Genomic DNA, 12,119 nt, shown 5'->3' with positions numbered 1-12,119 from the left:
TATGATATCAAGCATGTAAACTCTCTCGGCCCCTTGTACTCGGAAGTTAGGAGAGCTCGAAGTAATGTTGATTTTCGTAGTTGTAAACATCCTTTTTTGTTATTCAATAAATCTTTGATTTTCTTGTTAAATGGTGTCCTTTGCTTGTTTATTGCCTACGCCTTACCGACGACTCCTCTCTCATCCTCCATTCGAACTGACAAAAAGAATCCCGACCCTTTGGGATAGTAAAAGTAGACAAGCCATCCACTGACAAGTGGACAGTTTTCACCAAACTGTTGCCGACAAAAAGAGGTTCGACCTTGTCATTCCTCCGGCGTCCCACAACGTAAAAAATAGAGGGGAGGAAAAAAACAATAACAAAAAACTTACATGTCATATAATGGTACATCTTAAAATTGTGTTACTATTATATGACATGTAAGTTTTTTATGTTGTTGTTTTTCCCCTTCCTTTTTTTTTTTCATATTTACCAATATCTTGAACCTTACTTTGATTTGTATTTTTAACAGCACTGAAGAGGGGTTGGGAACATAAACCAACTCGAAATGCATTTGAATAAAAATTTGTTTTAAATAAACTGTAATGTTTTCCTAACCAATTGCTGTTTGGTCGTCTACCAAGAATCATTTTTGGATTACAAGGACGCTACACACAGAATATGAACATACAGCAACCATACCTTCTACATTAACATGATCTTTTTTTGTTTTTTTTTTTAATTGATAGCATTCTAATGAGGATATGTTTGTTTAAATGTTGCAGGATATATAACAACATCTTTAACATTAGAAAAATGATTATATCACTTCCCTAAACAAAAGGAAGAGCATATCTGGATAGCAGAGTTAAAATTTTCATTTCATGTAATAATTAAACTTGCATACATTTGTTTAATACAATTTTAACACAATTGAACAGTACAACTAATAAAATGCTCGAATGCAGGATATTAACAATTTAGGATTTTTTGATGCTGTTACCCAAAGCTCATATATGTAAAAAACATGCAACAAAAATAACTACATTATTATAGCTTACATATAAAATTATATCAATAAATATGTTATTTTATATATTTCTAGCAAATTAATTAGAATACAGTAGAGCATCATTTATCCGAATCAATTGGGGACTGAGGTTGTTCGGATAACCGATTATGTATGAAAAAATATATTAACCTATCCCGTGTTGAAATTTTTCTCCGTTGCGTGTCGCTTCGCGTTGAATTTTCGCCGATGTTAAGCCTAACATAAACTTNTGGTTATCCGAAGGAATTCCAGTCGACAAATTTAAATTTTCGCCAGTGCTGTAGCGCTGTAATCATTGGCTATGTCTTGGGCTACTCAAATATTTTTACGTTTTTGATACTAAATTAACTTCTGAATTATTTTTTCTTGTTTTTATATTTTTCAATATATTTATTTTGATTGTACAAAATAAAAAAATAATTTTTAATGATACAATAGTCTTCGTTAGGCTTAACATCGATGAAAATTCTATGCGAAGCGACATGCAATGGAGAAAAATGTCAAGATGGGATAAATTAATATATTTTTTTGTACATAATCGGTTATCTGAAACATCAATCTTCCAAACAACCCCAGTCCCAAATTTATTCGGATAATCGACGCTCTACTGTATTGGTATTGGATCAGATGAAAAATTGATTATATCAATTGATTGGCAAAGAATGATATTAGATCATATTGACAGAATTCAACATTTTATCATATCTAAGTAATAAAAATCACCTCTATCATGTAAATTTTAATAAAACAAAATTATATGAAGACTAAGATTTGACTCTTGAGTCTTAGGAACTGATAAGTATCAAGCTTATTTTCAACTCCCAGGAAATTTCGAAATCACAATCATTATTTTTAATAGTGATTACCAAAAACAATTAATGAAAAAAAAAAAACTTCAACTGTCACCTGAAACATCCCTAAAGTGTAATATCTCACTGGCCACAGTCATGAAGGAATTCCTAAAGATCACAAAAATTTGAAGCTCTGAAACAACTTTCAAGAAAAACTATGTTGATCCCTCTATAAAAAAACAATGTCAAAGATTAAAGAATAACTTTAAGATCATTCAGTTTAAATACCAAAATCAAAAAAACCTATGACAAAGAACTATGTTCCTCCCATTCTTATTCAAACAGAATTTGTTGAATCAACAAATCATTCAACAATTCAACATCCAAAACAACTAGCCATTAGCAAGACATCACCAGTACCATTTAGCAAATTGTACATAATTTAATACATCAAACTCCATATGTGCAAAAATCATTAAAGCAGTTAAACTAATGTCTTTTCTAATTTGTATCGCTTTACTTATATTGTCCACACAATTCAAGTATCAGAGAAAGTGTGTGACAAACTTATTGATTTAAACATGTTTGTTGCAAATTTTTGGATTTTTGTAAGAGATTTTTGAAAAAAATACTGTTAAAAAATGTAACTACTGAACAGACTTACTCCAAACCCAATAATTACTTGGCAGAGAATTTTTAGTTACATCTCAGTTTATCTTTGAAAAAAATCCCTGTATATTTGCTTCCCATGGTGAAGGTTCAGTGACTGCTAAAAACAGATTAATACTGAAGATCTTAGTAAGAAATTGACAAGTGTAACTTTTCATCCATATGTTCTAAAGCAGGGGTGTCCAACCCACGGCCCAAGGCAAGTTCCAATGCCTCCCAATAAATGTGTAAACAAAACCGACAAATGTTTTAATTATTTATTTCAATGGAATAAATTCAAAAAAGAAATTTCACAAAGTCGTAAACCTTTAACTAATGAACTTCCTATCTATCACTGGAGGAAATATAATTCTCTCTACTTGAACATAAACCTTCTAACTCCCCAGTATTACTCTTTTTGGCAAACGTTTTCGACCCTACCAGGGTCTTCTTCAGGCTACCGTTTTAATAAATTCAAATATTGCAAAATCGAACAGTAATGGATTAAATGCAATTTTGTTATGAAGAAACACCCCACACATAATTGAGTACAATGTCGTTTATTACAAGCGCAATTTACGCAAGCTTTAACGTCATCGAGAAAGAATGTGGTGTTCTATATTTTTGATATAAAACGTTGACATTCTAGGATTTGAATCGCATTTAATCCATTACTGTTCGATTTTGCAATATTTGAATTTATTAAAACGGTAGCCTGAAGAAGACCCTGGTAGGGTCGAAAACGTTTGCCAAAAAGAGTAATACTGGGGAGTTAGAAGGTTTATGTTCAAGTAGAGAGAATCGTAAACCTTTATTCATATTTTATTTTTGATTGGACAGGAAATAATTTTCAAATACTTGGAGATGTGTGAATGAGAAAGGATTACTAAATAAAGCTGGAGTTGTGACTCAAAGGATTATAGACCCAAATTTGGGAAAAGGAGGAAAGGTGAGAAAGGACAAAAGATAAAAAGTAGTGAGAAAGGTTAAATAGATTTTCTGTTATGCAAATATTGACCCTTAATTTTTCAACTTTTCTCACTTCTTTATCTTTTGTCTTTTCTCTCCTTTCCCCGCGTTTGGGTCTATAATCCTTTGAGTTTAACTCCAGCTTTATTTAGTATTTCTTCCAACGTTGCAAGATTTGGCTACATTTTTTTTGCTTGACGTAAAAAATATCATTTGGCGCTTTGGCTACTTTTTGGGCTACATATTATTTGTAAATATATTAGTTGAATAAAAATGCACTTTAAAATGGTGTTTCGTCACTTTTTATTAATTAGAGACCCAAATAAAACAAATATTTGTGTTTTTCAAATAAATTTTCATTTGTCTCTTATAATAAATGAATTTGTCTATTTCTAAGTAAAAATTGAAATGTCTGTAGAAGTAATTTTTTAAAATATCTTTTTTGTGATATAGATTTAATACTTATTATAATCTAGACATGTTAATCCTTAAATATACTTGTATATTGGGCCACAAGTATATATTATATATACTTGTGGCCCAAAACTCCTTGACTTCTTCCAATGAGGCCCAGAGAAACAAAAAGGTTGGACACCCCCTGTTCTAAAGAATCTCTAGGAAAGTTAATAGAAACAGTACAGACATTTAACTTAAGTTGAAATTTTAAAACATACAGAACTAAAAGAAAAAACTAATGCTAGACTTTACAAAAATCCACATCTAGAATGAGTTTTTAATTAAAGACCATCAAATTGATGCTTGTATTTTTACATGTAGAGTTTCCAGATGTCTTATTTCAAAAGAGAATCCTTTATTTTGGCAAAAATGTCCTTTGCCTATCTCATTTCAATAAAGGACTTGATAATAAAGGTGAAATTGCATCTATGTTTTGTTATGGCAGACATGGATTTCTGCACAGGCCTATTCTTGTATACCACATCAATCCAAATCTTCTCTCTTAGAAAACTATGGCCTATTAAATATTTTAAATTCTAATTTAAATTAAACTAGAATTTGCAATTCTTTATGGTCAATATTTTCATACCATAAAGATTTGCTATAATTTTTAAAATCAAAATCTAAAAATGTGAATAGGATGCTTAGTTAACTAAAAAAATATCATTAATTTTACTTTTTTGGAACAGTATGGAGTAAAAGTTGGATAGTAGCAGCATTAATCATTTTTAAGTGCCCTTCAATCCAGTTGTAGAAATTAGTAATTCTACTCATGCTAAATCATATAAAGTACTTGTCTTTGGTACAGGCTGACATGAAGTGCTCTTTATAAACATAAAATATCACTTCAGATCACAAACAAAGTTTTGCTCTTCATACCATTGAAATCTCATTATTCAAATAAAATTTATCTCAGTGATTCAGAATAAGTTAAGTCACAATTATAAAGACAATCATTATAATTGAAAAAAAAAAGTGCTAAAATCATATTTGATTAATAAAATGGGTTTACCTTTTTATTTTATTAAACTATAAAAAAATGATGAGAAAAAAAAGATATTCAATGAGTTTCTGTAATAAAAAAAAATTATCAACATCCAATGATTTTTGTGACCCCAAAAGTTCTGTCAAAATAAAAAAAATTACTCATTGAGATGCATAAATATTTGCATAGGCTTAGCAACAATTAATGACAATTTCATCAGAACAAAAATACATGATGTTCAGAGGGTTTTTGTTTTTGAAAAAGGGCAAGCAACCATTTAGAAAACTGGTAGAAAGTCAAACAGAGATAGATTGCCAAAACATTTGGGTAGATCTATAACTGTAGCTTACAATTTTAATGTTAAAAAGTGATAAATCAGATTTCATTTCTTGCTGATCACAAAGTTATCAGCAAGACAAACTTAAACTTACAATTAAGAAAATTTTCAATAATTGTACAAGTTTGAGATCTTTGTCTCTTGCTTACAGGAATGTCTGGACATTCCTGTAAGCAAATTAACCCTTTCAGGAATTTAGACTGAAACAACTACAGCTTAAGAAAAAGTTGTATGCATAACAGAGATTCTGTCTCTCAGATTAAAATGGGTCAAAGAAATGATGTNTTTTTCTTGATAAAGTTTTAATACTTATTATTATAATCTAGACATGTTAATTTTTAAATATACTTGTATATTGGGCCACAAGTATATATTATATATACTTGTGGCCCAAAACTCCTTGACTTCTTCCAATGTGGCCCAGAAAAACAAAAAGGTTGGACATCCCTGCTCTAAATAATCTTGCTAAAAGTTCTAAGGTATTTAAAGACAATTTATGATAATAAATTGTTTTAAAATTTATTCATTATCTCAAGTATAGGATGCACCCTAATGTTGGACAAAAAATTTGGGTAAAAAAGTGTGGCTATACAAGTGTAAAAACGATAATTGATATTCTGACAGAATATGATATCCTGCTTAACTGATATCTAGGTTTTCTCTAACGGGATCTCGGTAATCCTGGCTGTTTTTTAACCCAGGAAATCCTACAAATTTCTTAAAAGGTCACTTTTTTCTTATTTTGTGTTAAGGTTGAGAAAATTTTGCAAATAAAAAGTATAATTAACTCATAAACTGTCAGAATACATTTGTATTTATTAATTTTAAGCCTGCTTATTACTTTTTTTTAAATTTTTGCTTGTTATGGCATGTCATAGGTTGTCAATAATCAATATGTAGCCTTTGTGGCAGGATTCTGAAAATTCTCTACTTGTCAGAACCTGTAATATCATGAATAATTGTGCCAATGCTGTCTTAATTTTTAACCATGCCCAGTAGCTTCAATAACTGCATTATGCCAGGATGTGCAAATTCGGCAAGGATACAAATGAGTACAAAGAATGCAAGTATGAAGTTTTTCTTCATAAACCTGATTATTAATTTAAATAATCAGGTTTATGAAGAAAACTTCATACTTGCATTCTTTGTACTCATTTGTAAGCCAAACGAACTGCTGAATTATTGCGCTATAGGGCTTGATGGCACTATTAAAGCAACCAAGATAGAGAAATCAAGAATATTAGAAAGCGAAAGAACACTGCAATGCATCTCAAAAAGAACTAGAAATCTTTGCGGCTACAGATGAAAAACCACATAACATCTGTTTTCCCTTAAATGCATTAAAGACAATTCCACCCACATCAATTGAATTGGAAAAGGCATTCTCGGTAACAGAACTTTTCATTACTAAAATAAGAACCAGATCGAGTGATCGGCGTATTGACTATCTTTGCTTTTTAAAATCTTATTATAAAAATTTACAATAATATTTTGTATTGTGTTTTATTTAAAAAATGCTTTAAGCTCTTTTAAGCTTTAAAATCTTTGCTTTTAAGTTAGAAGTTTGATTTTGGTCTAAGATCATTTTTTAAAAATTTTAAACTCAATTCAAAGCATTTTTTTTTTTTTGTTGTTGTTGTTGTATGCAGTTTCCAGTAAACCTTAATAAAATTTTTCTAATTTTGAAAAATTTCTATATAATTCAAAGGTAATTTTTAATACATATTTTACACAGCATTATTATTATTAATTTGGAGGTTGTGGGACATATTAAAAAAATGAAAAATAATTATATCATTTGATTTTGAGATTTATTTTATATCTTAAAAATAATTAATTATATCCTGGGAAACAGATCACTTTTTTCTTGAAATCCCAGGACAAGCAAAGGTCTGGGAAATGAGAAACCCTACTAATATCCTTTCATTTTAACCTTCTTTCTTAATAAACAAAAACCTACTTACTCGTGCCTCTAACTTTCTTTCTTAATATTACTTTATTCTTAACAAATTCATTAAATTTTTCTTTTAAAGAAATTAAAGATTATGCAAATTATTTGTTGTTTTAAAATTTGTGAACTATTTAAATAACAGGCTTGTGAAGTTGTTACTTCTGATTGGATAATAGAACATCAAGTGGTCACTATGGAAGGGTTTTTTAAAAAAATTTGTTATATATAAGTAACACAATGCAACTATCTTTTTCTAAAGTTTAAATTTTAAATTTAATGAAGTAAGTTTAAAATAAGCCATTTGCCAAAATATTTAAAAATGCAAGTTAAGGGAAATTCTGTTGTCAAGTGTTAACTAAATGAGGTCACTGATGTCACTGCAATGTAAGTGCGATCACCAATCTAAAATTGATAAAATGATTATTTTATAGCTTTAAATGTTAATGTTTCTGCAAAGCAAGTAGCCTATACTTTCTGAACATAAAATGAATATAACCAAACTTTCATCTGGATTGGACCAAAATTACATGTTATAAGGAATTCACACACAGAGAGAGACAACAGCTTTTATATTATTAAATATTAGTACACACCTTCAGGCTTAAAATTTTATGATTTGAATCATCTATATTGTATATTATAAAGAAATTTTAGTGTGTTTATTAACTCCTCAAAAATCAAAGAATACATTCACTTTGAAGAAGTCACTTCTATAGTATTTAGATGAATGTTTTTAAAGCTATTTATGCTCCTTTTAAAGGTCTCCAGGCATTTGAATTGATAAATGTATGATTCAAAAACATTTGTATTTCTTTGTTTATGATGGAATGTAATTAATTTAATGTTAGAATTAACACATCCCAAAAACATATAAGTTAAAATACATTTATAAAACTTTGCTTATTGTAGAGGACTTTTTTTAATATCAGTTAAATGCTGATCAACGTTTCTTCTTTTCCTGATTTTTAACAGCCATATAATTTCACAAAAGACAATAACAGACTTTAACTCTTTGCATATTGAATTGGGTTAGTAGTAATTATCGTTATCTTCAGGTATTTTAAACTGTCTTTTTGTGCTATCAGTTTCAGTGTGTGGTTAATAATGTGCATTTTCTCAAATTATTATATTACAAGCAAATAGTAATTGATGTTTAATATTTCAAGCACCGGTTAAGACTGATGATGATAATTTATAACAACTGAGCATTATAGTATCATCTAAATTTTTAGATTGATAACACAAAGAGAGCTTAAAAATACTTGTATATCCAAGATAATGATGATGGTAAAACTGATTATAATAAGTGAAATTTTATAAGTTTATTTTAACATGTATATTTTGAGATATGTTAATTTGGTAAGTGACAACATTAAACAACTGAAGACAATATTGGTGATTGCAATAAGTGGTTTTTACAGTATTTTCTTAGCTCTACTAAATTTGCTATTAATAATATCAAACTTGTTTAGCAGTAGAAATATTACTTTATGTAACATAACTGTAATTTATATTATGACTATATAAATATTTATTAAAAAATAAGCTTTGCTTTATATTGCAATTGGTGATATAAACTGAATTTTTCATAATTACTGTACTGTAATAGCAATATCTATTTATGTTGTTATACTAAAAAAGTACTTTTTTTAAGATTTATTTTTGTAACCACTTGTCAATTGTTATTTGGATTGTTTTAGTTGTATTTAGTTGTAACATTGTAAAAAATACAATTAAAACAATTCAAATAATACTTGCTGCTCCAACTGGGTAAAATATTATCAATCTTGTTCTATATTTGGCAAACATTTGTGCAGAATATTTAGAGTTCTTAGTGTCATAGCATTCATAATAATAATATATTCTTTGTCTTCATTATCATTGCTAAGTGTCTGGGTAACAGTATCAGATTTATCTGCTGCTACAGTCGAAATTATCATATTTTTGTTTAATGACTTGATATATTCAGCATGTTTATCAATATTCACAAATTCATTGAAATTCATGTCAAGTTTAGAGTCATTAAAGCCATAAAATCTTTTAATTTCCATGCAGTCATAATGTATTTTTGTTTTAGTAACTAAAGAACAATTGTACAGAAAACTAAATAACTACTCACCACACCAAATTAATGATAATGACACACTTGAAACCAAATTACAGTGTGATAAAAAACAGAAAAATCAAATGTTTTTGAACCCCTTCTGGGCTCTGCATCAGGTTCTTAACTGTTCCTAGATGGTTATTCAATTATGGAATGATGTTCAAATAAGACTGACAAAACCAAAGCCATGGTTCTCATGAAGCACAACACATACAAAAGGGGCCTACAGGAATACATGCAACTAACCCACTCTGATAGAGTGGAAGAGGAATTTATGATAGGCTGCATTCCAGAATGAAGTATTTCACATATACGAAACTTGCTAGGCACTTAGCAATAGATAACTTAGCTGTTGACTCCCCTGATGTCCCTAGATTATTTGCTTTTGTGAAGACCCATAAACCTGGACAACAACTCCTCCCAGTTGTGGACAAAGCAAGAGCATCTACCTGTAAGCTAGAGAAGACTGTGCACGCCATCACTAACCTGGTCCAGCTTATAACACAATTGAAAAAAGTCACATCTCTCGATACATTACTGTGTTGGACTTTAAGTCTCTCTATCTCTCCATCAAGCTTCCTCCAGCCTTTTGTGCACTCAGGGACATCTTACTTCATATTGTCGGGGATATCGCATTATACAACAAAGTGCTAGAAATGGCATACTTAATTTGCTGTAATTCAGTTTTCCAGTTCAACGGTGATATCTACACACAAGGTAGAGGGGTCTCCACGGGCAACCCTGTTTCAGGGGACCTTTGTGAAATGGTGGTGCGACAGTTGGAGAACAAGGTCGCCCACTTCCTCCCCAACATCTTGTGATATAGAAGGTATATTGATGATATTATTATTTTTTGGAAGACTGTACCAGAGCTAACAGCCTTTTGTCGATTCTTTTAACAATAATCCCTACGGGTTGACCCTGGAAATAGAATAATACAACTCTACCAAAGTGCACTTCCTAGATATAAATATTAGAGTGGAAGGCTTGGACATCTGCACATCAATGTATCATAAGCTGGGGTTTATGTTGGCATACATACTGGTGGGGTTGTACGATCCAGTTTCATACAAGATTGCACCCTGTAAAGCTTTAATCAATAGAGCCTTTACACATCTTCCAACACCCAAGCTCACAATACTGAATTAGCGTCTATAGCAGGGGTTCCCAATTTTTTTATACAAAAAAATTACAGCCCTTTACAGGCTGTAATTTTTTTGTGACATCCTTCTAAAAGAAGATACCTGCATGTAGCTCTAGCAGACATTAAAATTACTTTATTATTCAAAGAAAACTCCAAAGAATATAGAATCTTAATAATTATTATTTATTAGAAAACATAATAGTACACTTAATGAGAAGGATGAGCTTGCATTTCTGAGCATAACTTCTCAAATTGGGGCTGAAGTTTTGAAATTGCTACTCTCATTTCTTTTTCTAAATTTATTTGTGACCTGTATTTTGACTTGATTACTACAACTGCAGAAAAGCCAGTTTCACACAAGTACGATATAGTAAACGGTAAAAGAACCTTCAAAGCTGTAGTACTGATAGTAGGATATTCTTGGATATGAGCTTGTCTTGGATATATCTTGTGATAGCTTGTATCACAAGATATACAGTAACAACAGTCCAATCCACAAAATCTTTTTTTTTTTTTTCTTTTTTTACAAGTGTTATGTCCGTAGTAAACTCCACAAACGCTTTTGACCTCCACCGAGGTCTGCTTCAGGTGGTGACTGACCGTGTTTCCTCTTGACTGTCGTGACAATGTCGCCAGAGATGTAAATAATTGTGTGTGTCGGGTTCTAACAGCTGTTCTTCCTTGACTATTGAAAGTGTAGATGGGGGTGGGATCGATTGGAATGGGTCTCTAATCCAGTCGTATTGATCTAGATTTTTTGGAAAATATGTATCAAAATGGGTGCTTAGTGTTGATAAGTGTTGGATAAATATAGATTTCAAACTTGGCTCCAGATTTTGAATAGATTTTTTTTGCAGAAAGCCATTTAAAAAAGGAAAACAGTCAGTATTTCCTTGCTCTCCTCTTTTATTTTTCTTTTCCACAACAGCAACTTCTTTTTAAACTAGTAGCCCGGTACGCCCCCTAGTGGGCGTTGTTTACAAATTTCCATGAAGCACAGTTCCTTTGACTTTTTTGTTCCTATCAATATGCTCTACAGCTCTGTTAAAGTCCCAATGGTAAGATTAGGTGAAAAGGTGGCGACCCCCCAAACTGTAGCTCCCTGTGCGAACAATAAAGGCAAAGGAACCATACCCCTACTTGCGACCCTTCGCGAGATATAAGTGCCTGAAATAATAAATTCCTATTACAAANGCAATTAGCGGCGAAGTTTAACTGTGCGAAAACAAAATTTATTTTACCCTAGACCTACAGTATTTTCCTTGGGGGTGTAAAATATTGTACACGATACAATTAATTGGCTGATCGCATTGTTTGATAAAATTTATTTTTATTTATTTTGTAGCTCATATACAGTACATGTGCGATAAATAGTTTCTGTATCAACCTACCTTATTTCCACGATATTTTTAGAAAAATAATATCTAAGTAATTTTCACAGGCAAAATATTCAAAAAACAATAAACGCATTAATGCAAAAATCAGTTTTACTTCCTTTTTCGATTCCGCGATTGTAATGAAATCGTATAATGAGAAAAAATAATAAAATCGTTTTATTATTAATTAATAATTTTTCTTATTGTACTTAATTAATTAAGAAAATATTAAATATTAAAAAAATACAGTATTTTTAAAGTTAAAATAAGATTAAACTAACGAAAACCAAAAGCAAAGTGATGGAGAGATAGGACGCGCTTGTATAT

At 30.4% G+C, this 12,119-nt stretch overlaps 1 protein-coding gene across 1 annotated transcript in view; it reads left to right on the top strand.

Moving 5' to 3' along the window:
• LOC111639245 (THO complex subunit 2-like) overlaps positions 1–12,119 on the top strand; it is a 55,556-nt gene that overhangs the window by 4,772 nt on the left and 38,665 nt on the right. The gene's annotated exons all lie outside the window — the stretch shown is intronic.

The sequence above is a fragment of the Centruroides sculpturatus genome, unplaced genomic scaffold (assembly GCF_000671375.1).
Source record: "Centruroides sculpturatus isolate CEXI.00-Female unplaced genomic scaffold, Cexi_2.0 scaffold1236, whole genome shotgun sequence".
Classification (NCBI taxonomy): Eukaryota; Metazoa; Arthropoda; class Arachnida; order Scorpiones; family Buthidae; genus Centruroides; species Centruroides sculpturatus.
Note: the sequence above shows the minus strand (reverse complement) of the source record. Positions and strands in the feature narration are given on the sequence as shown.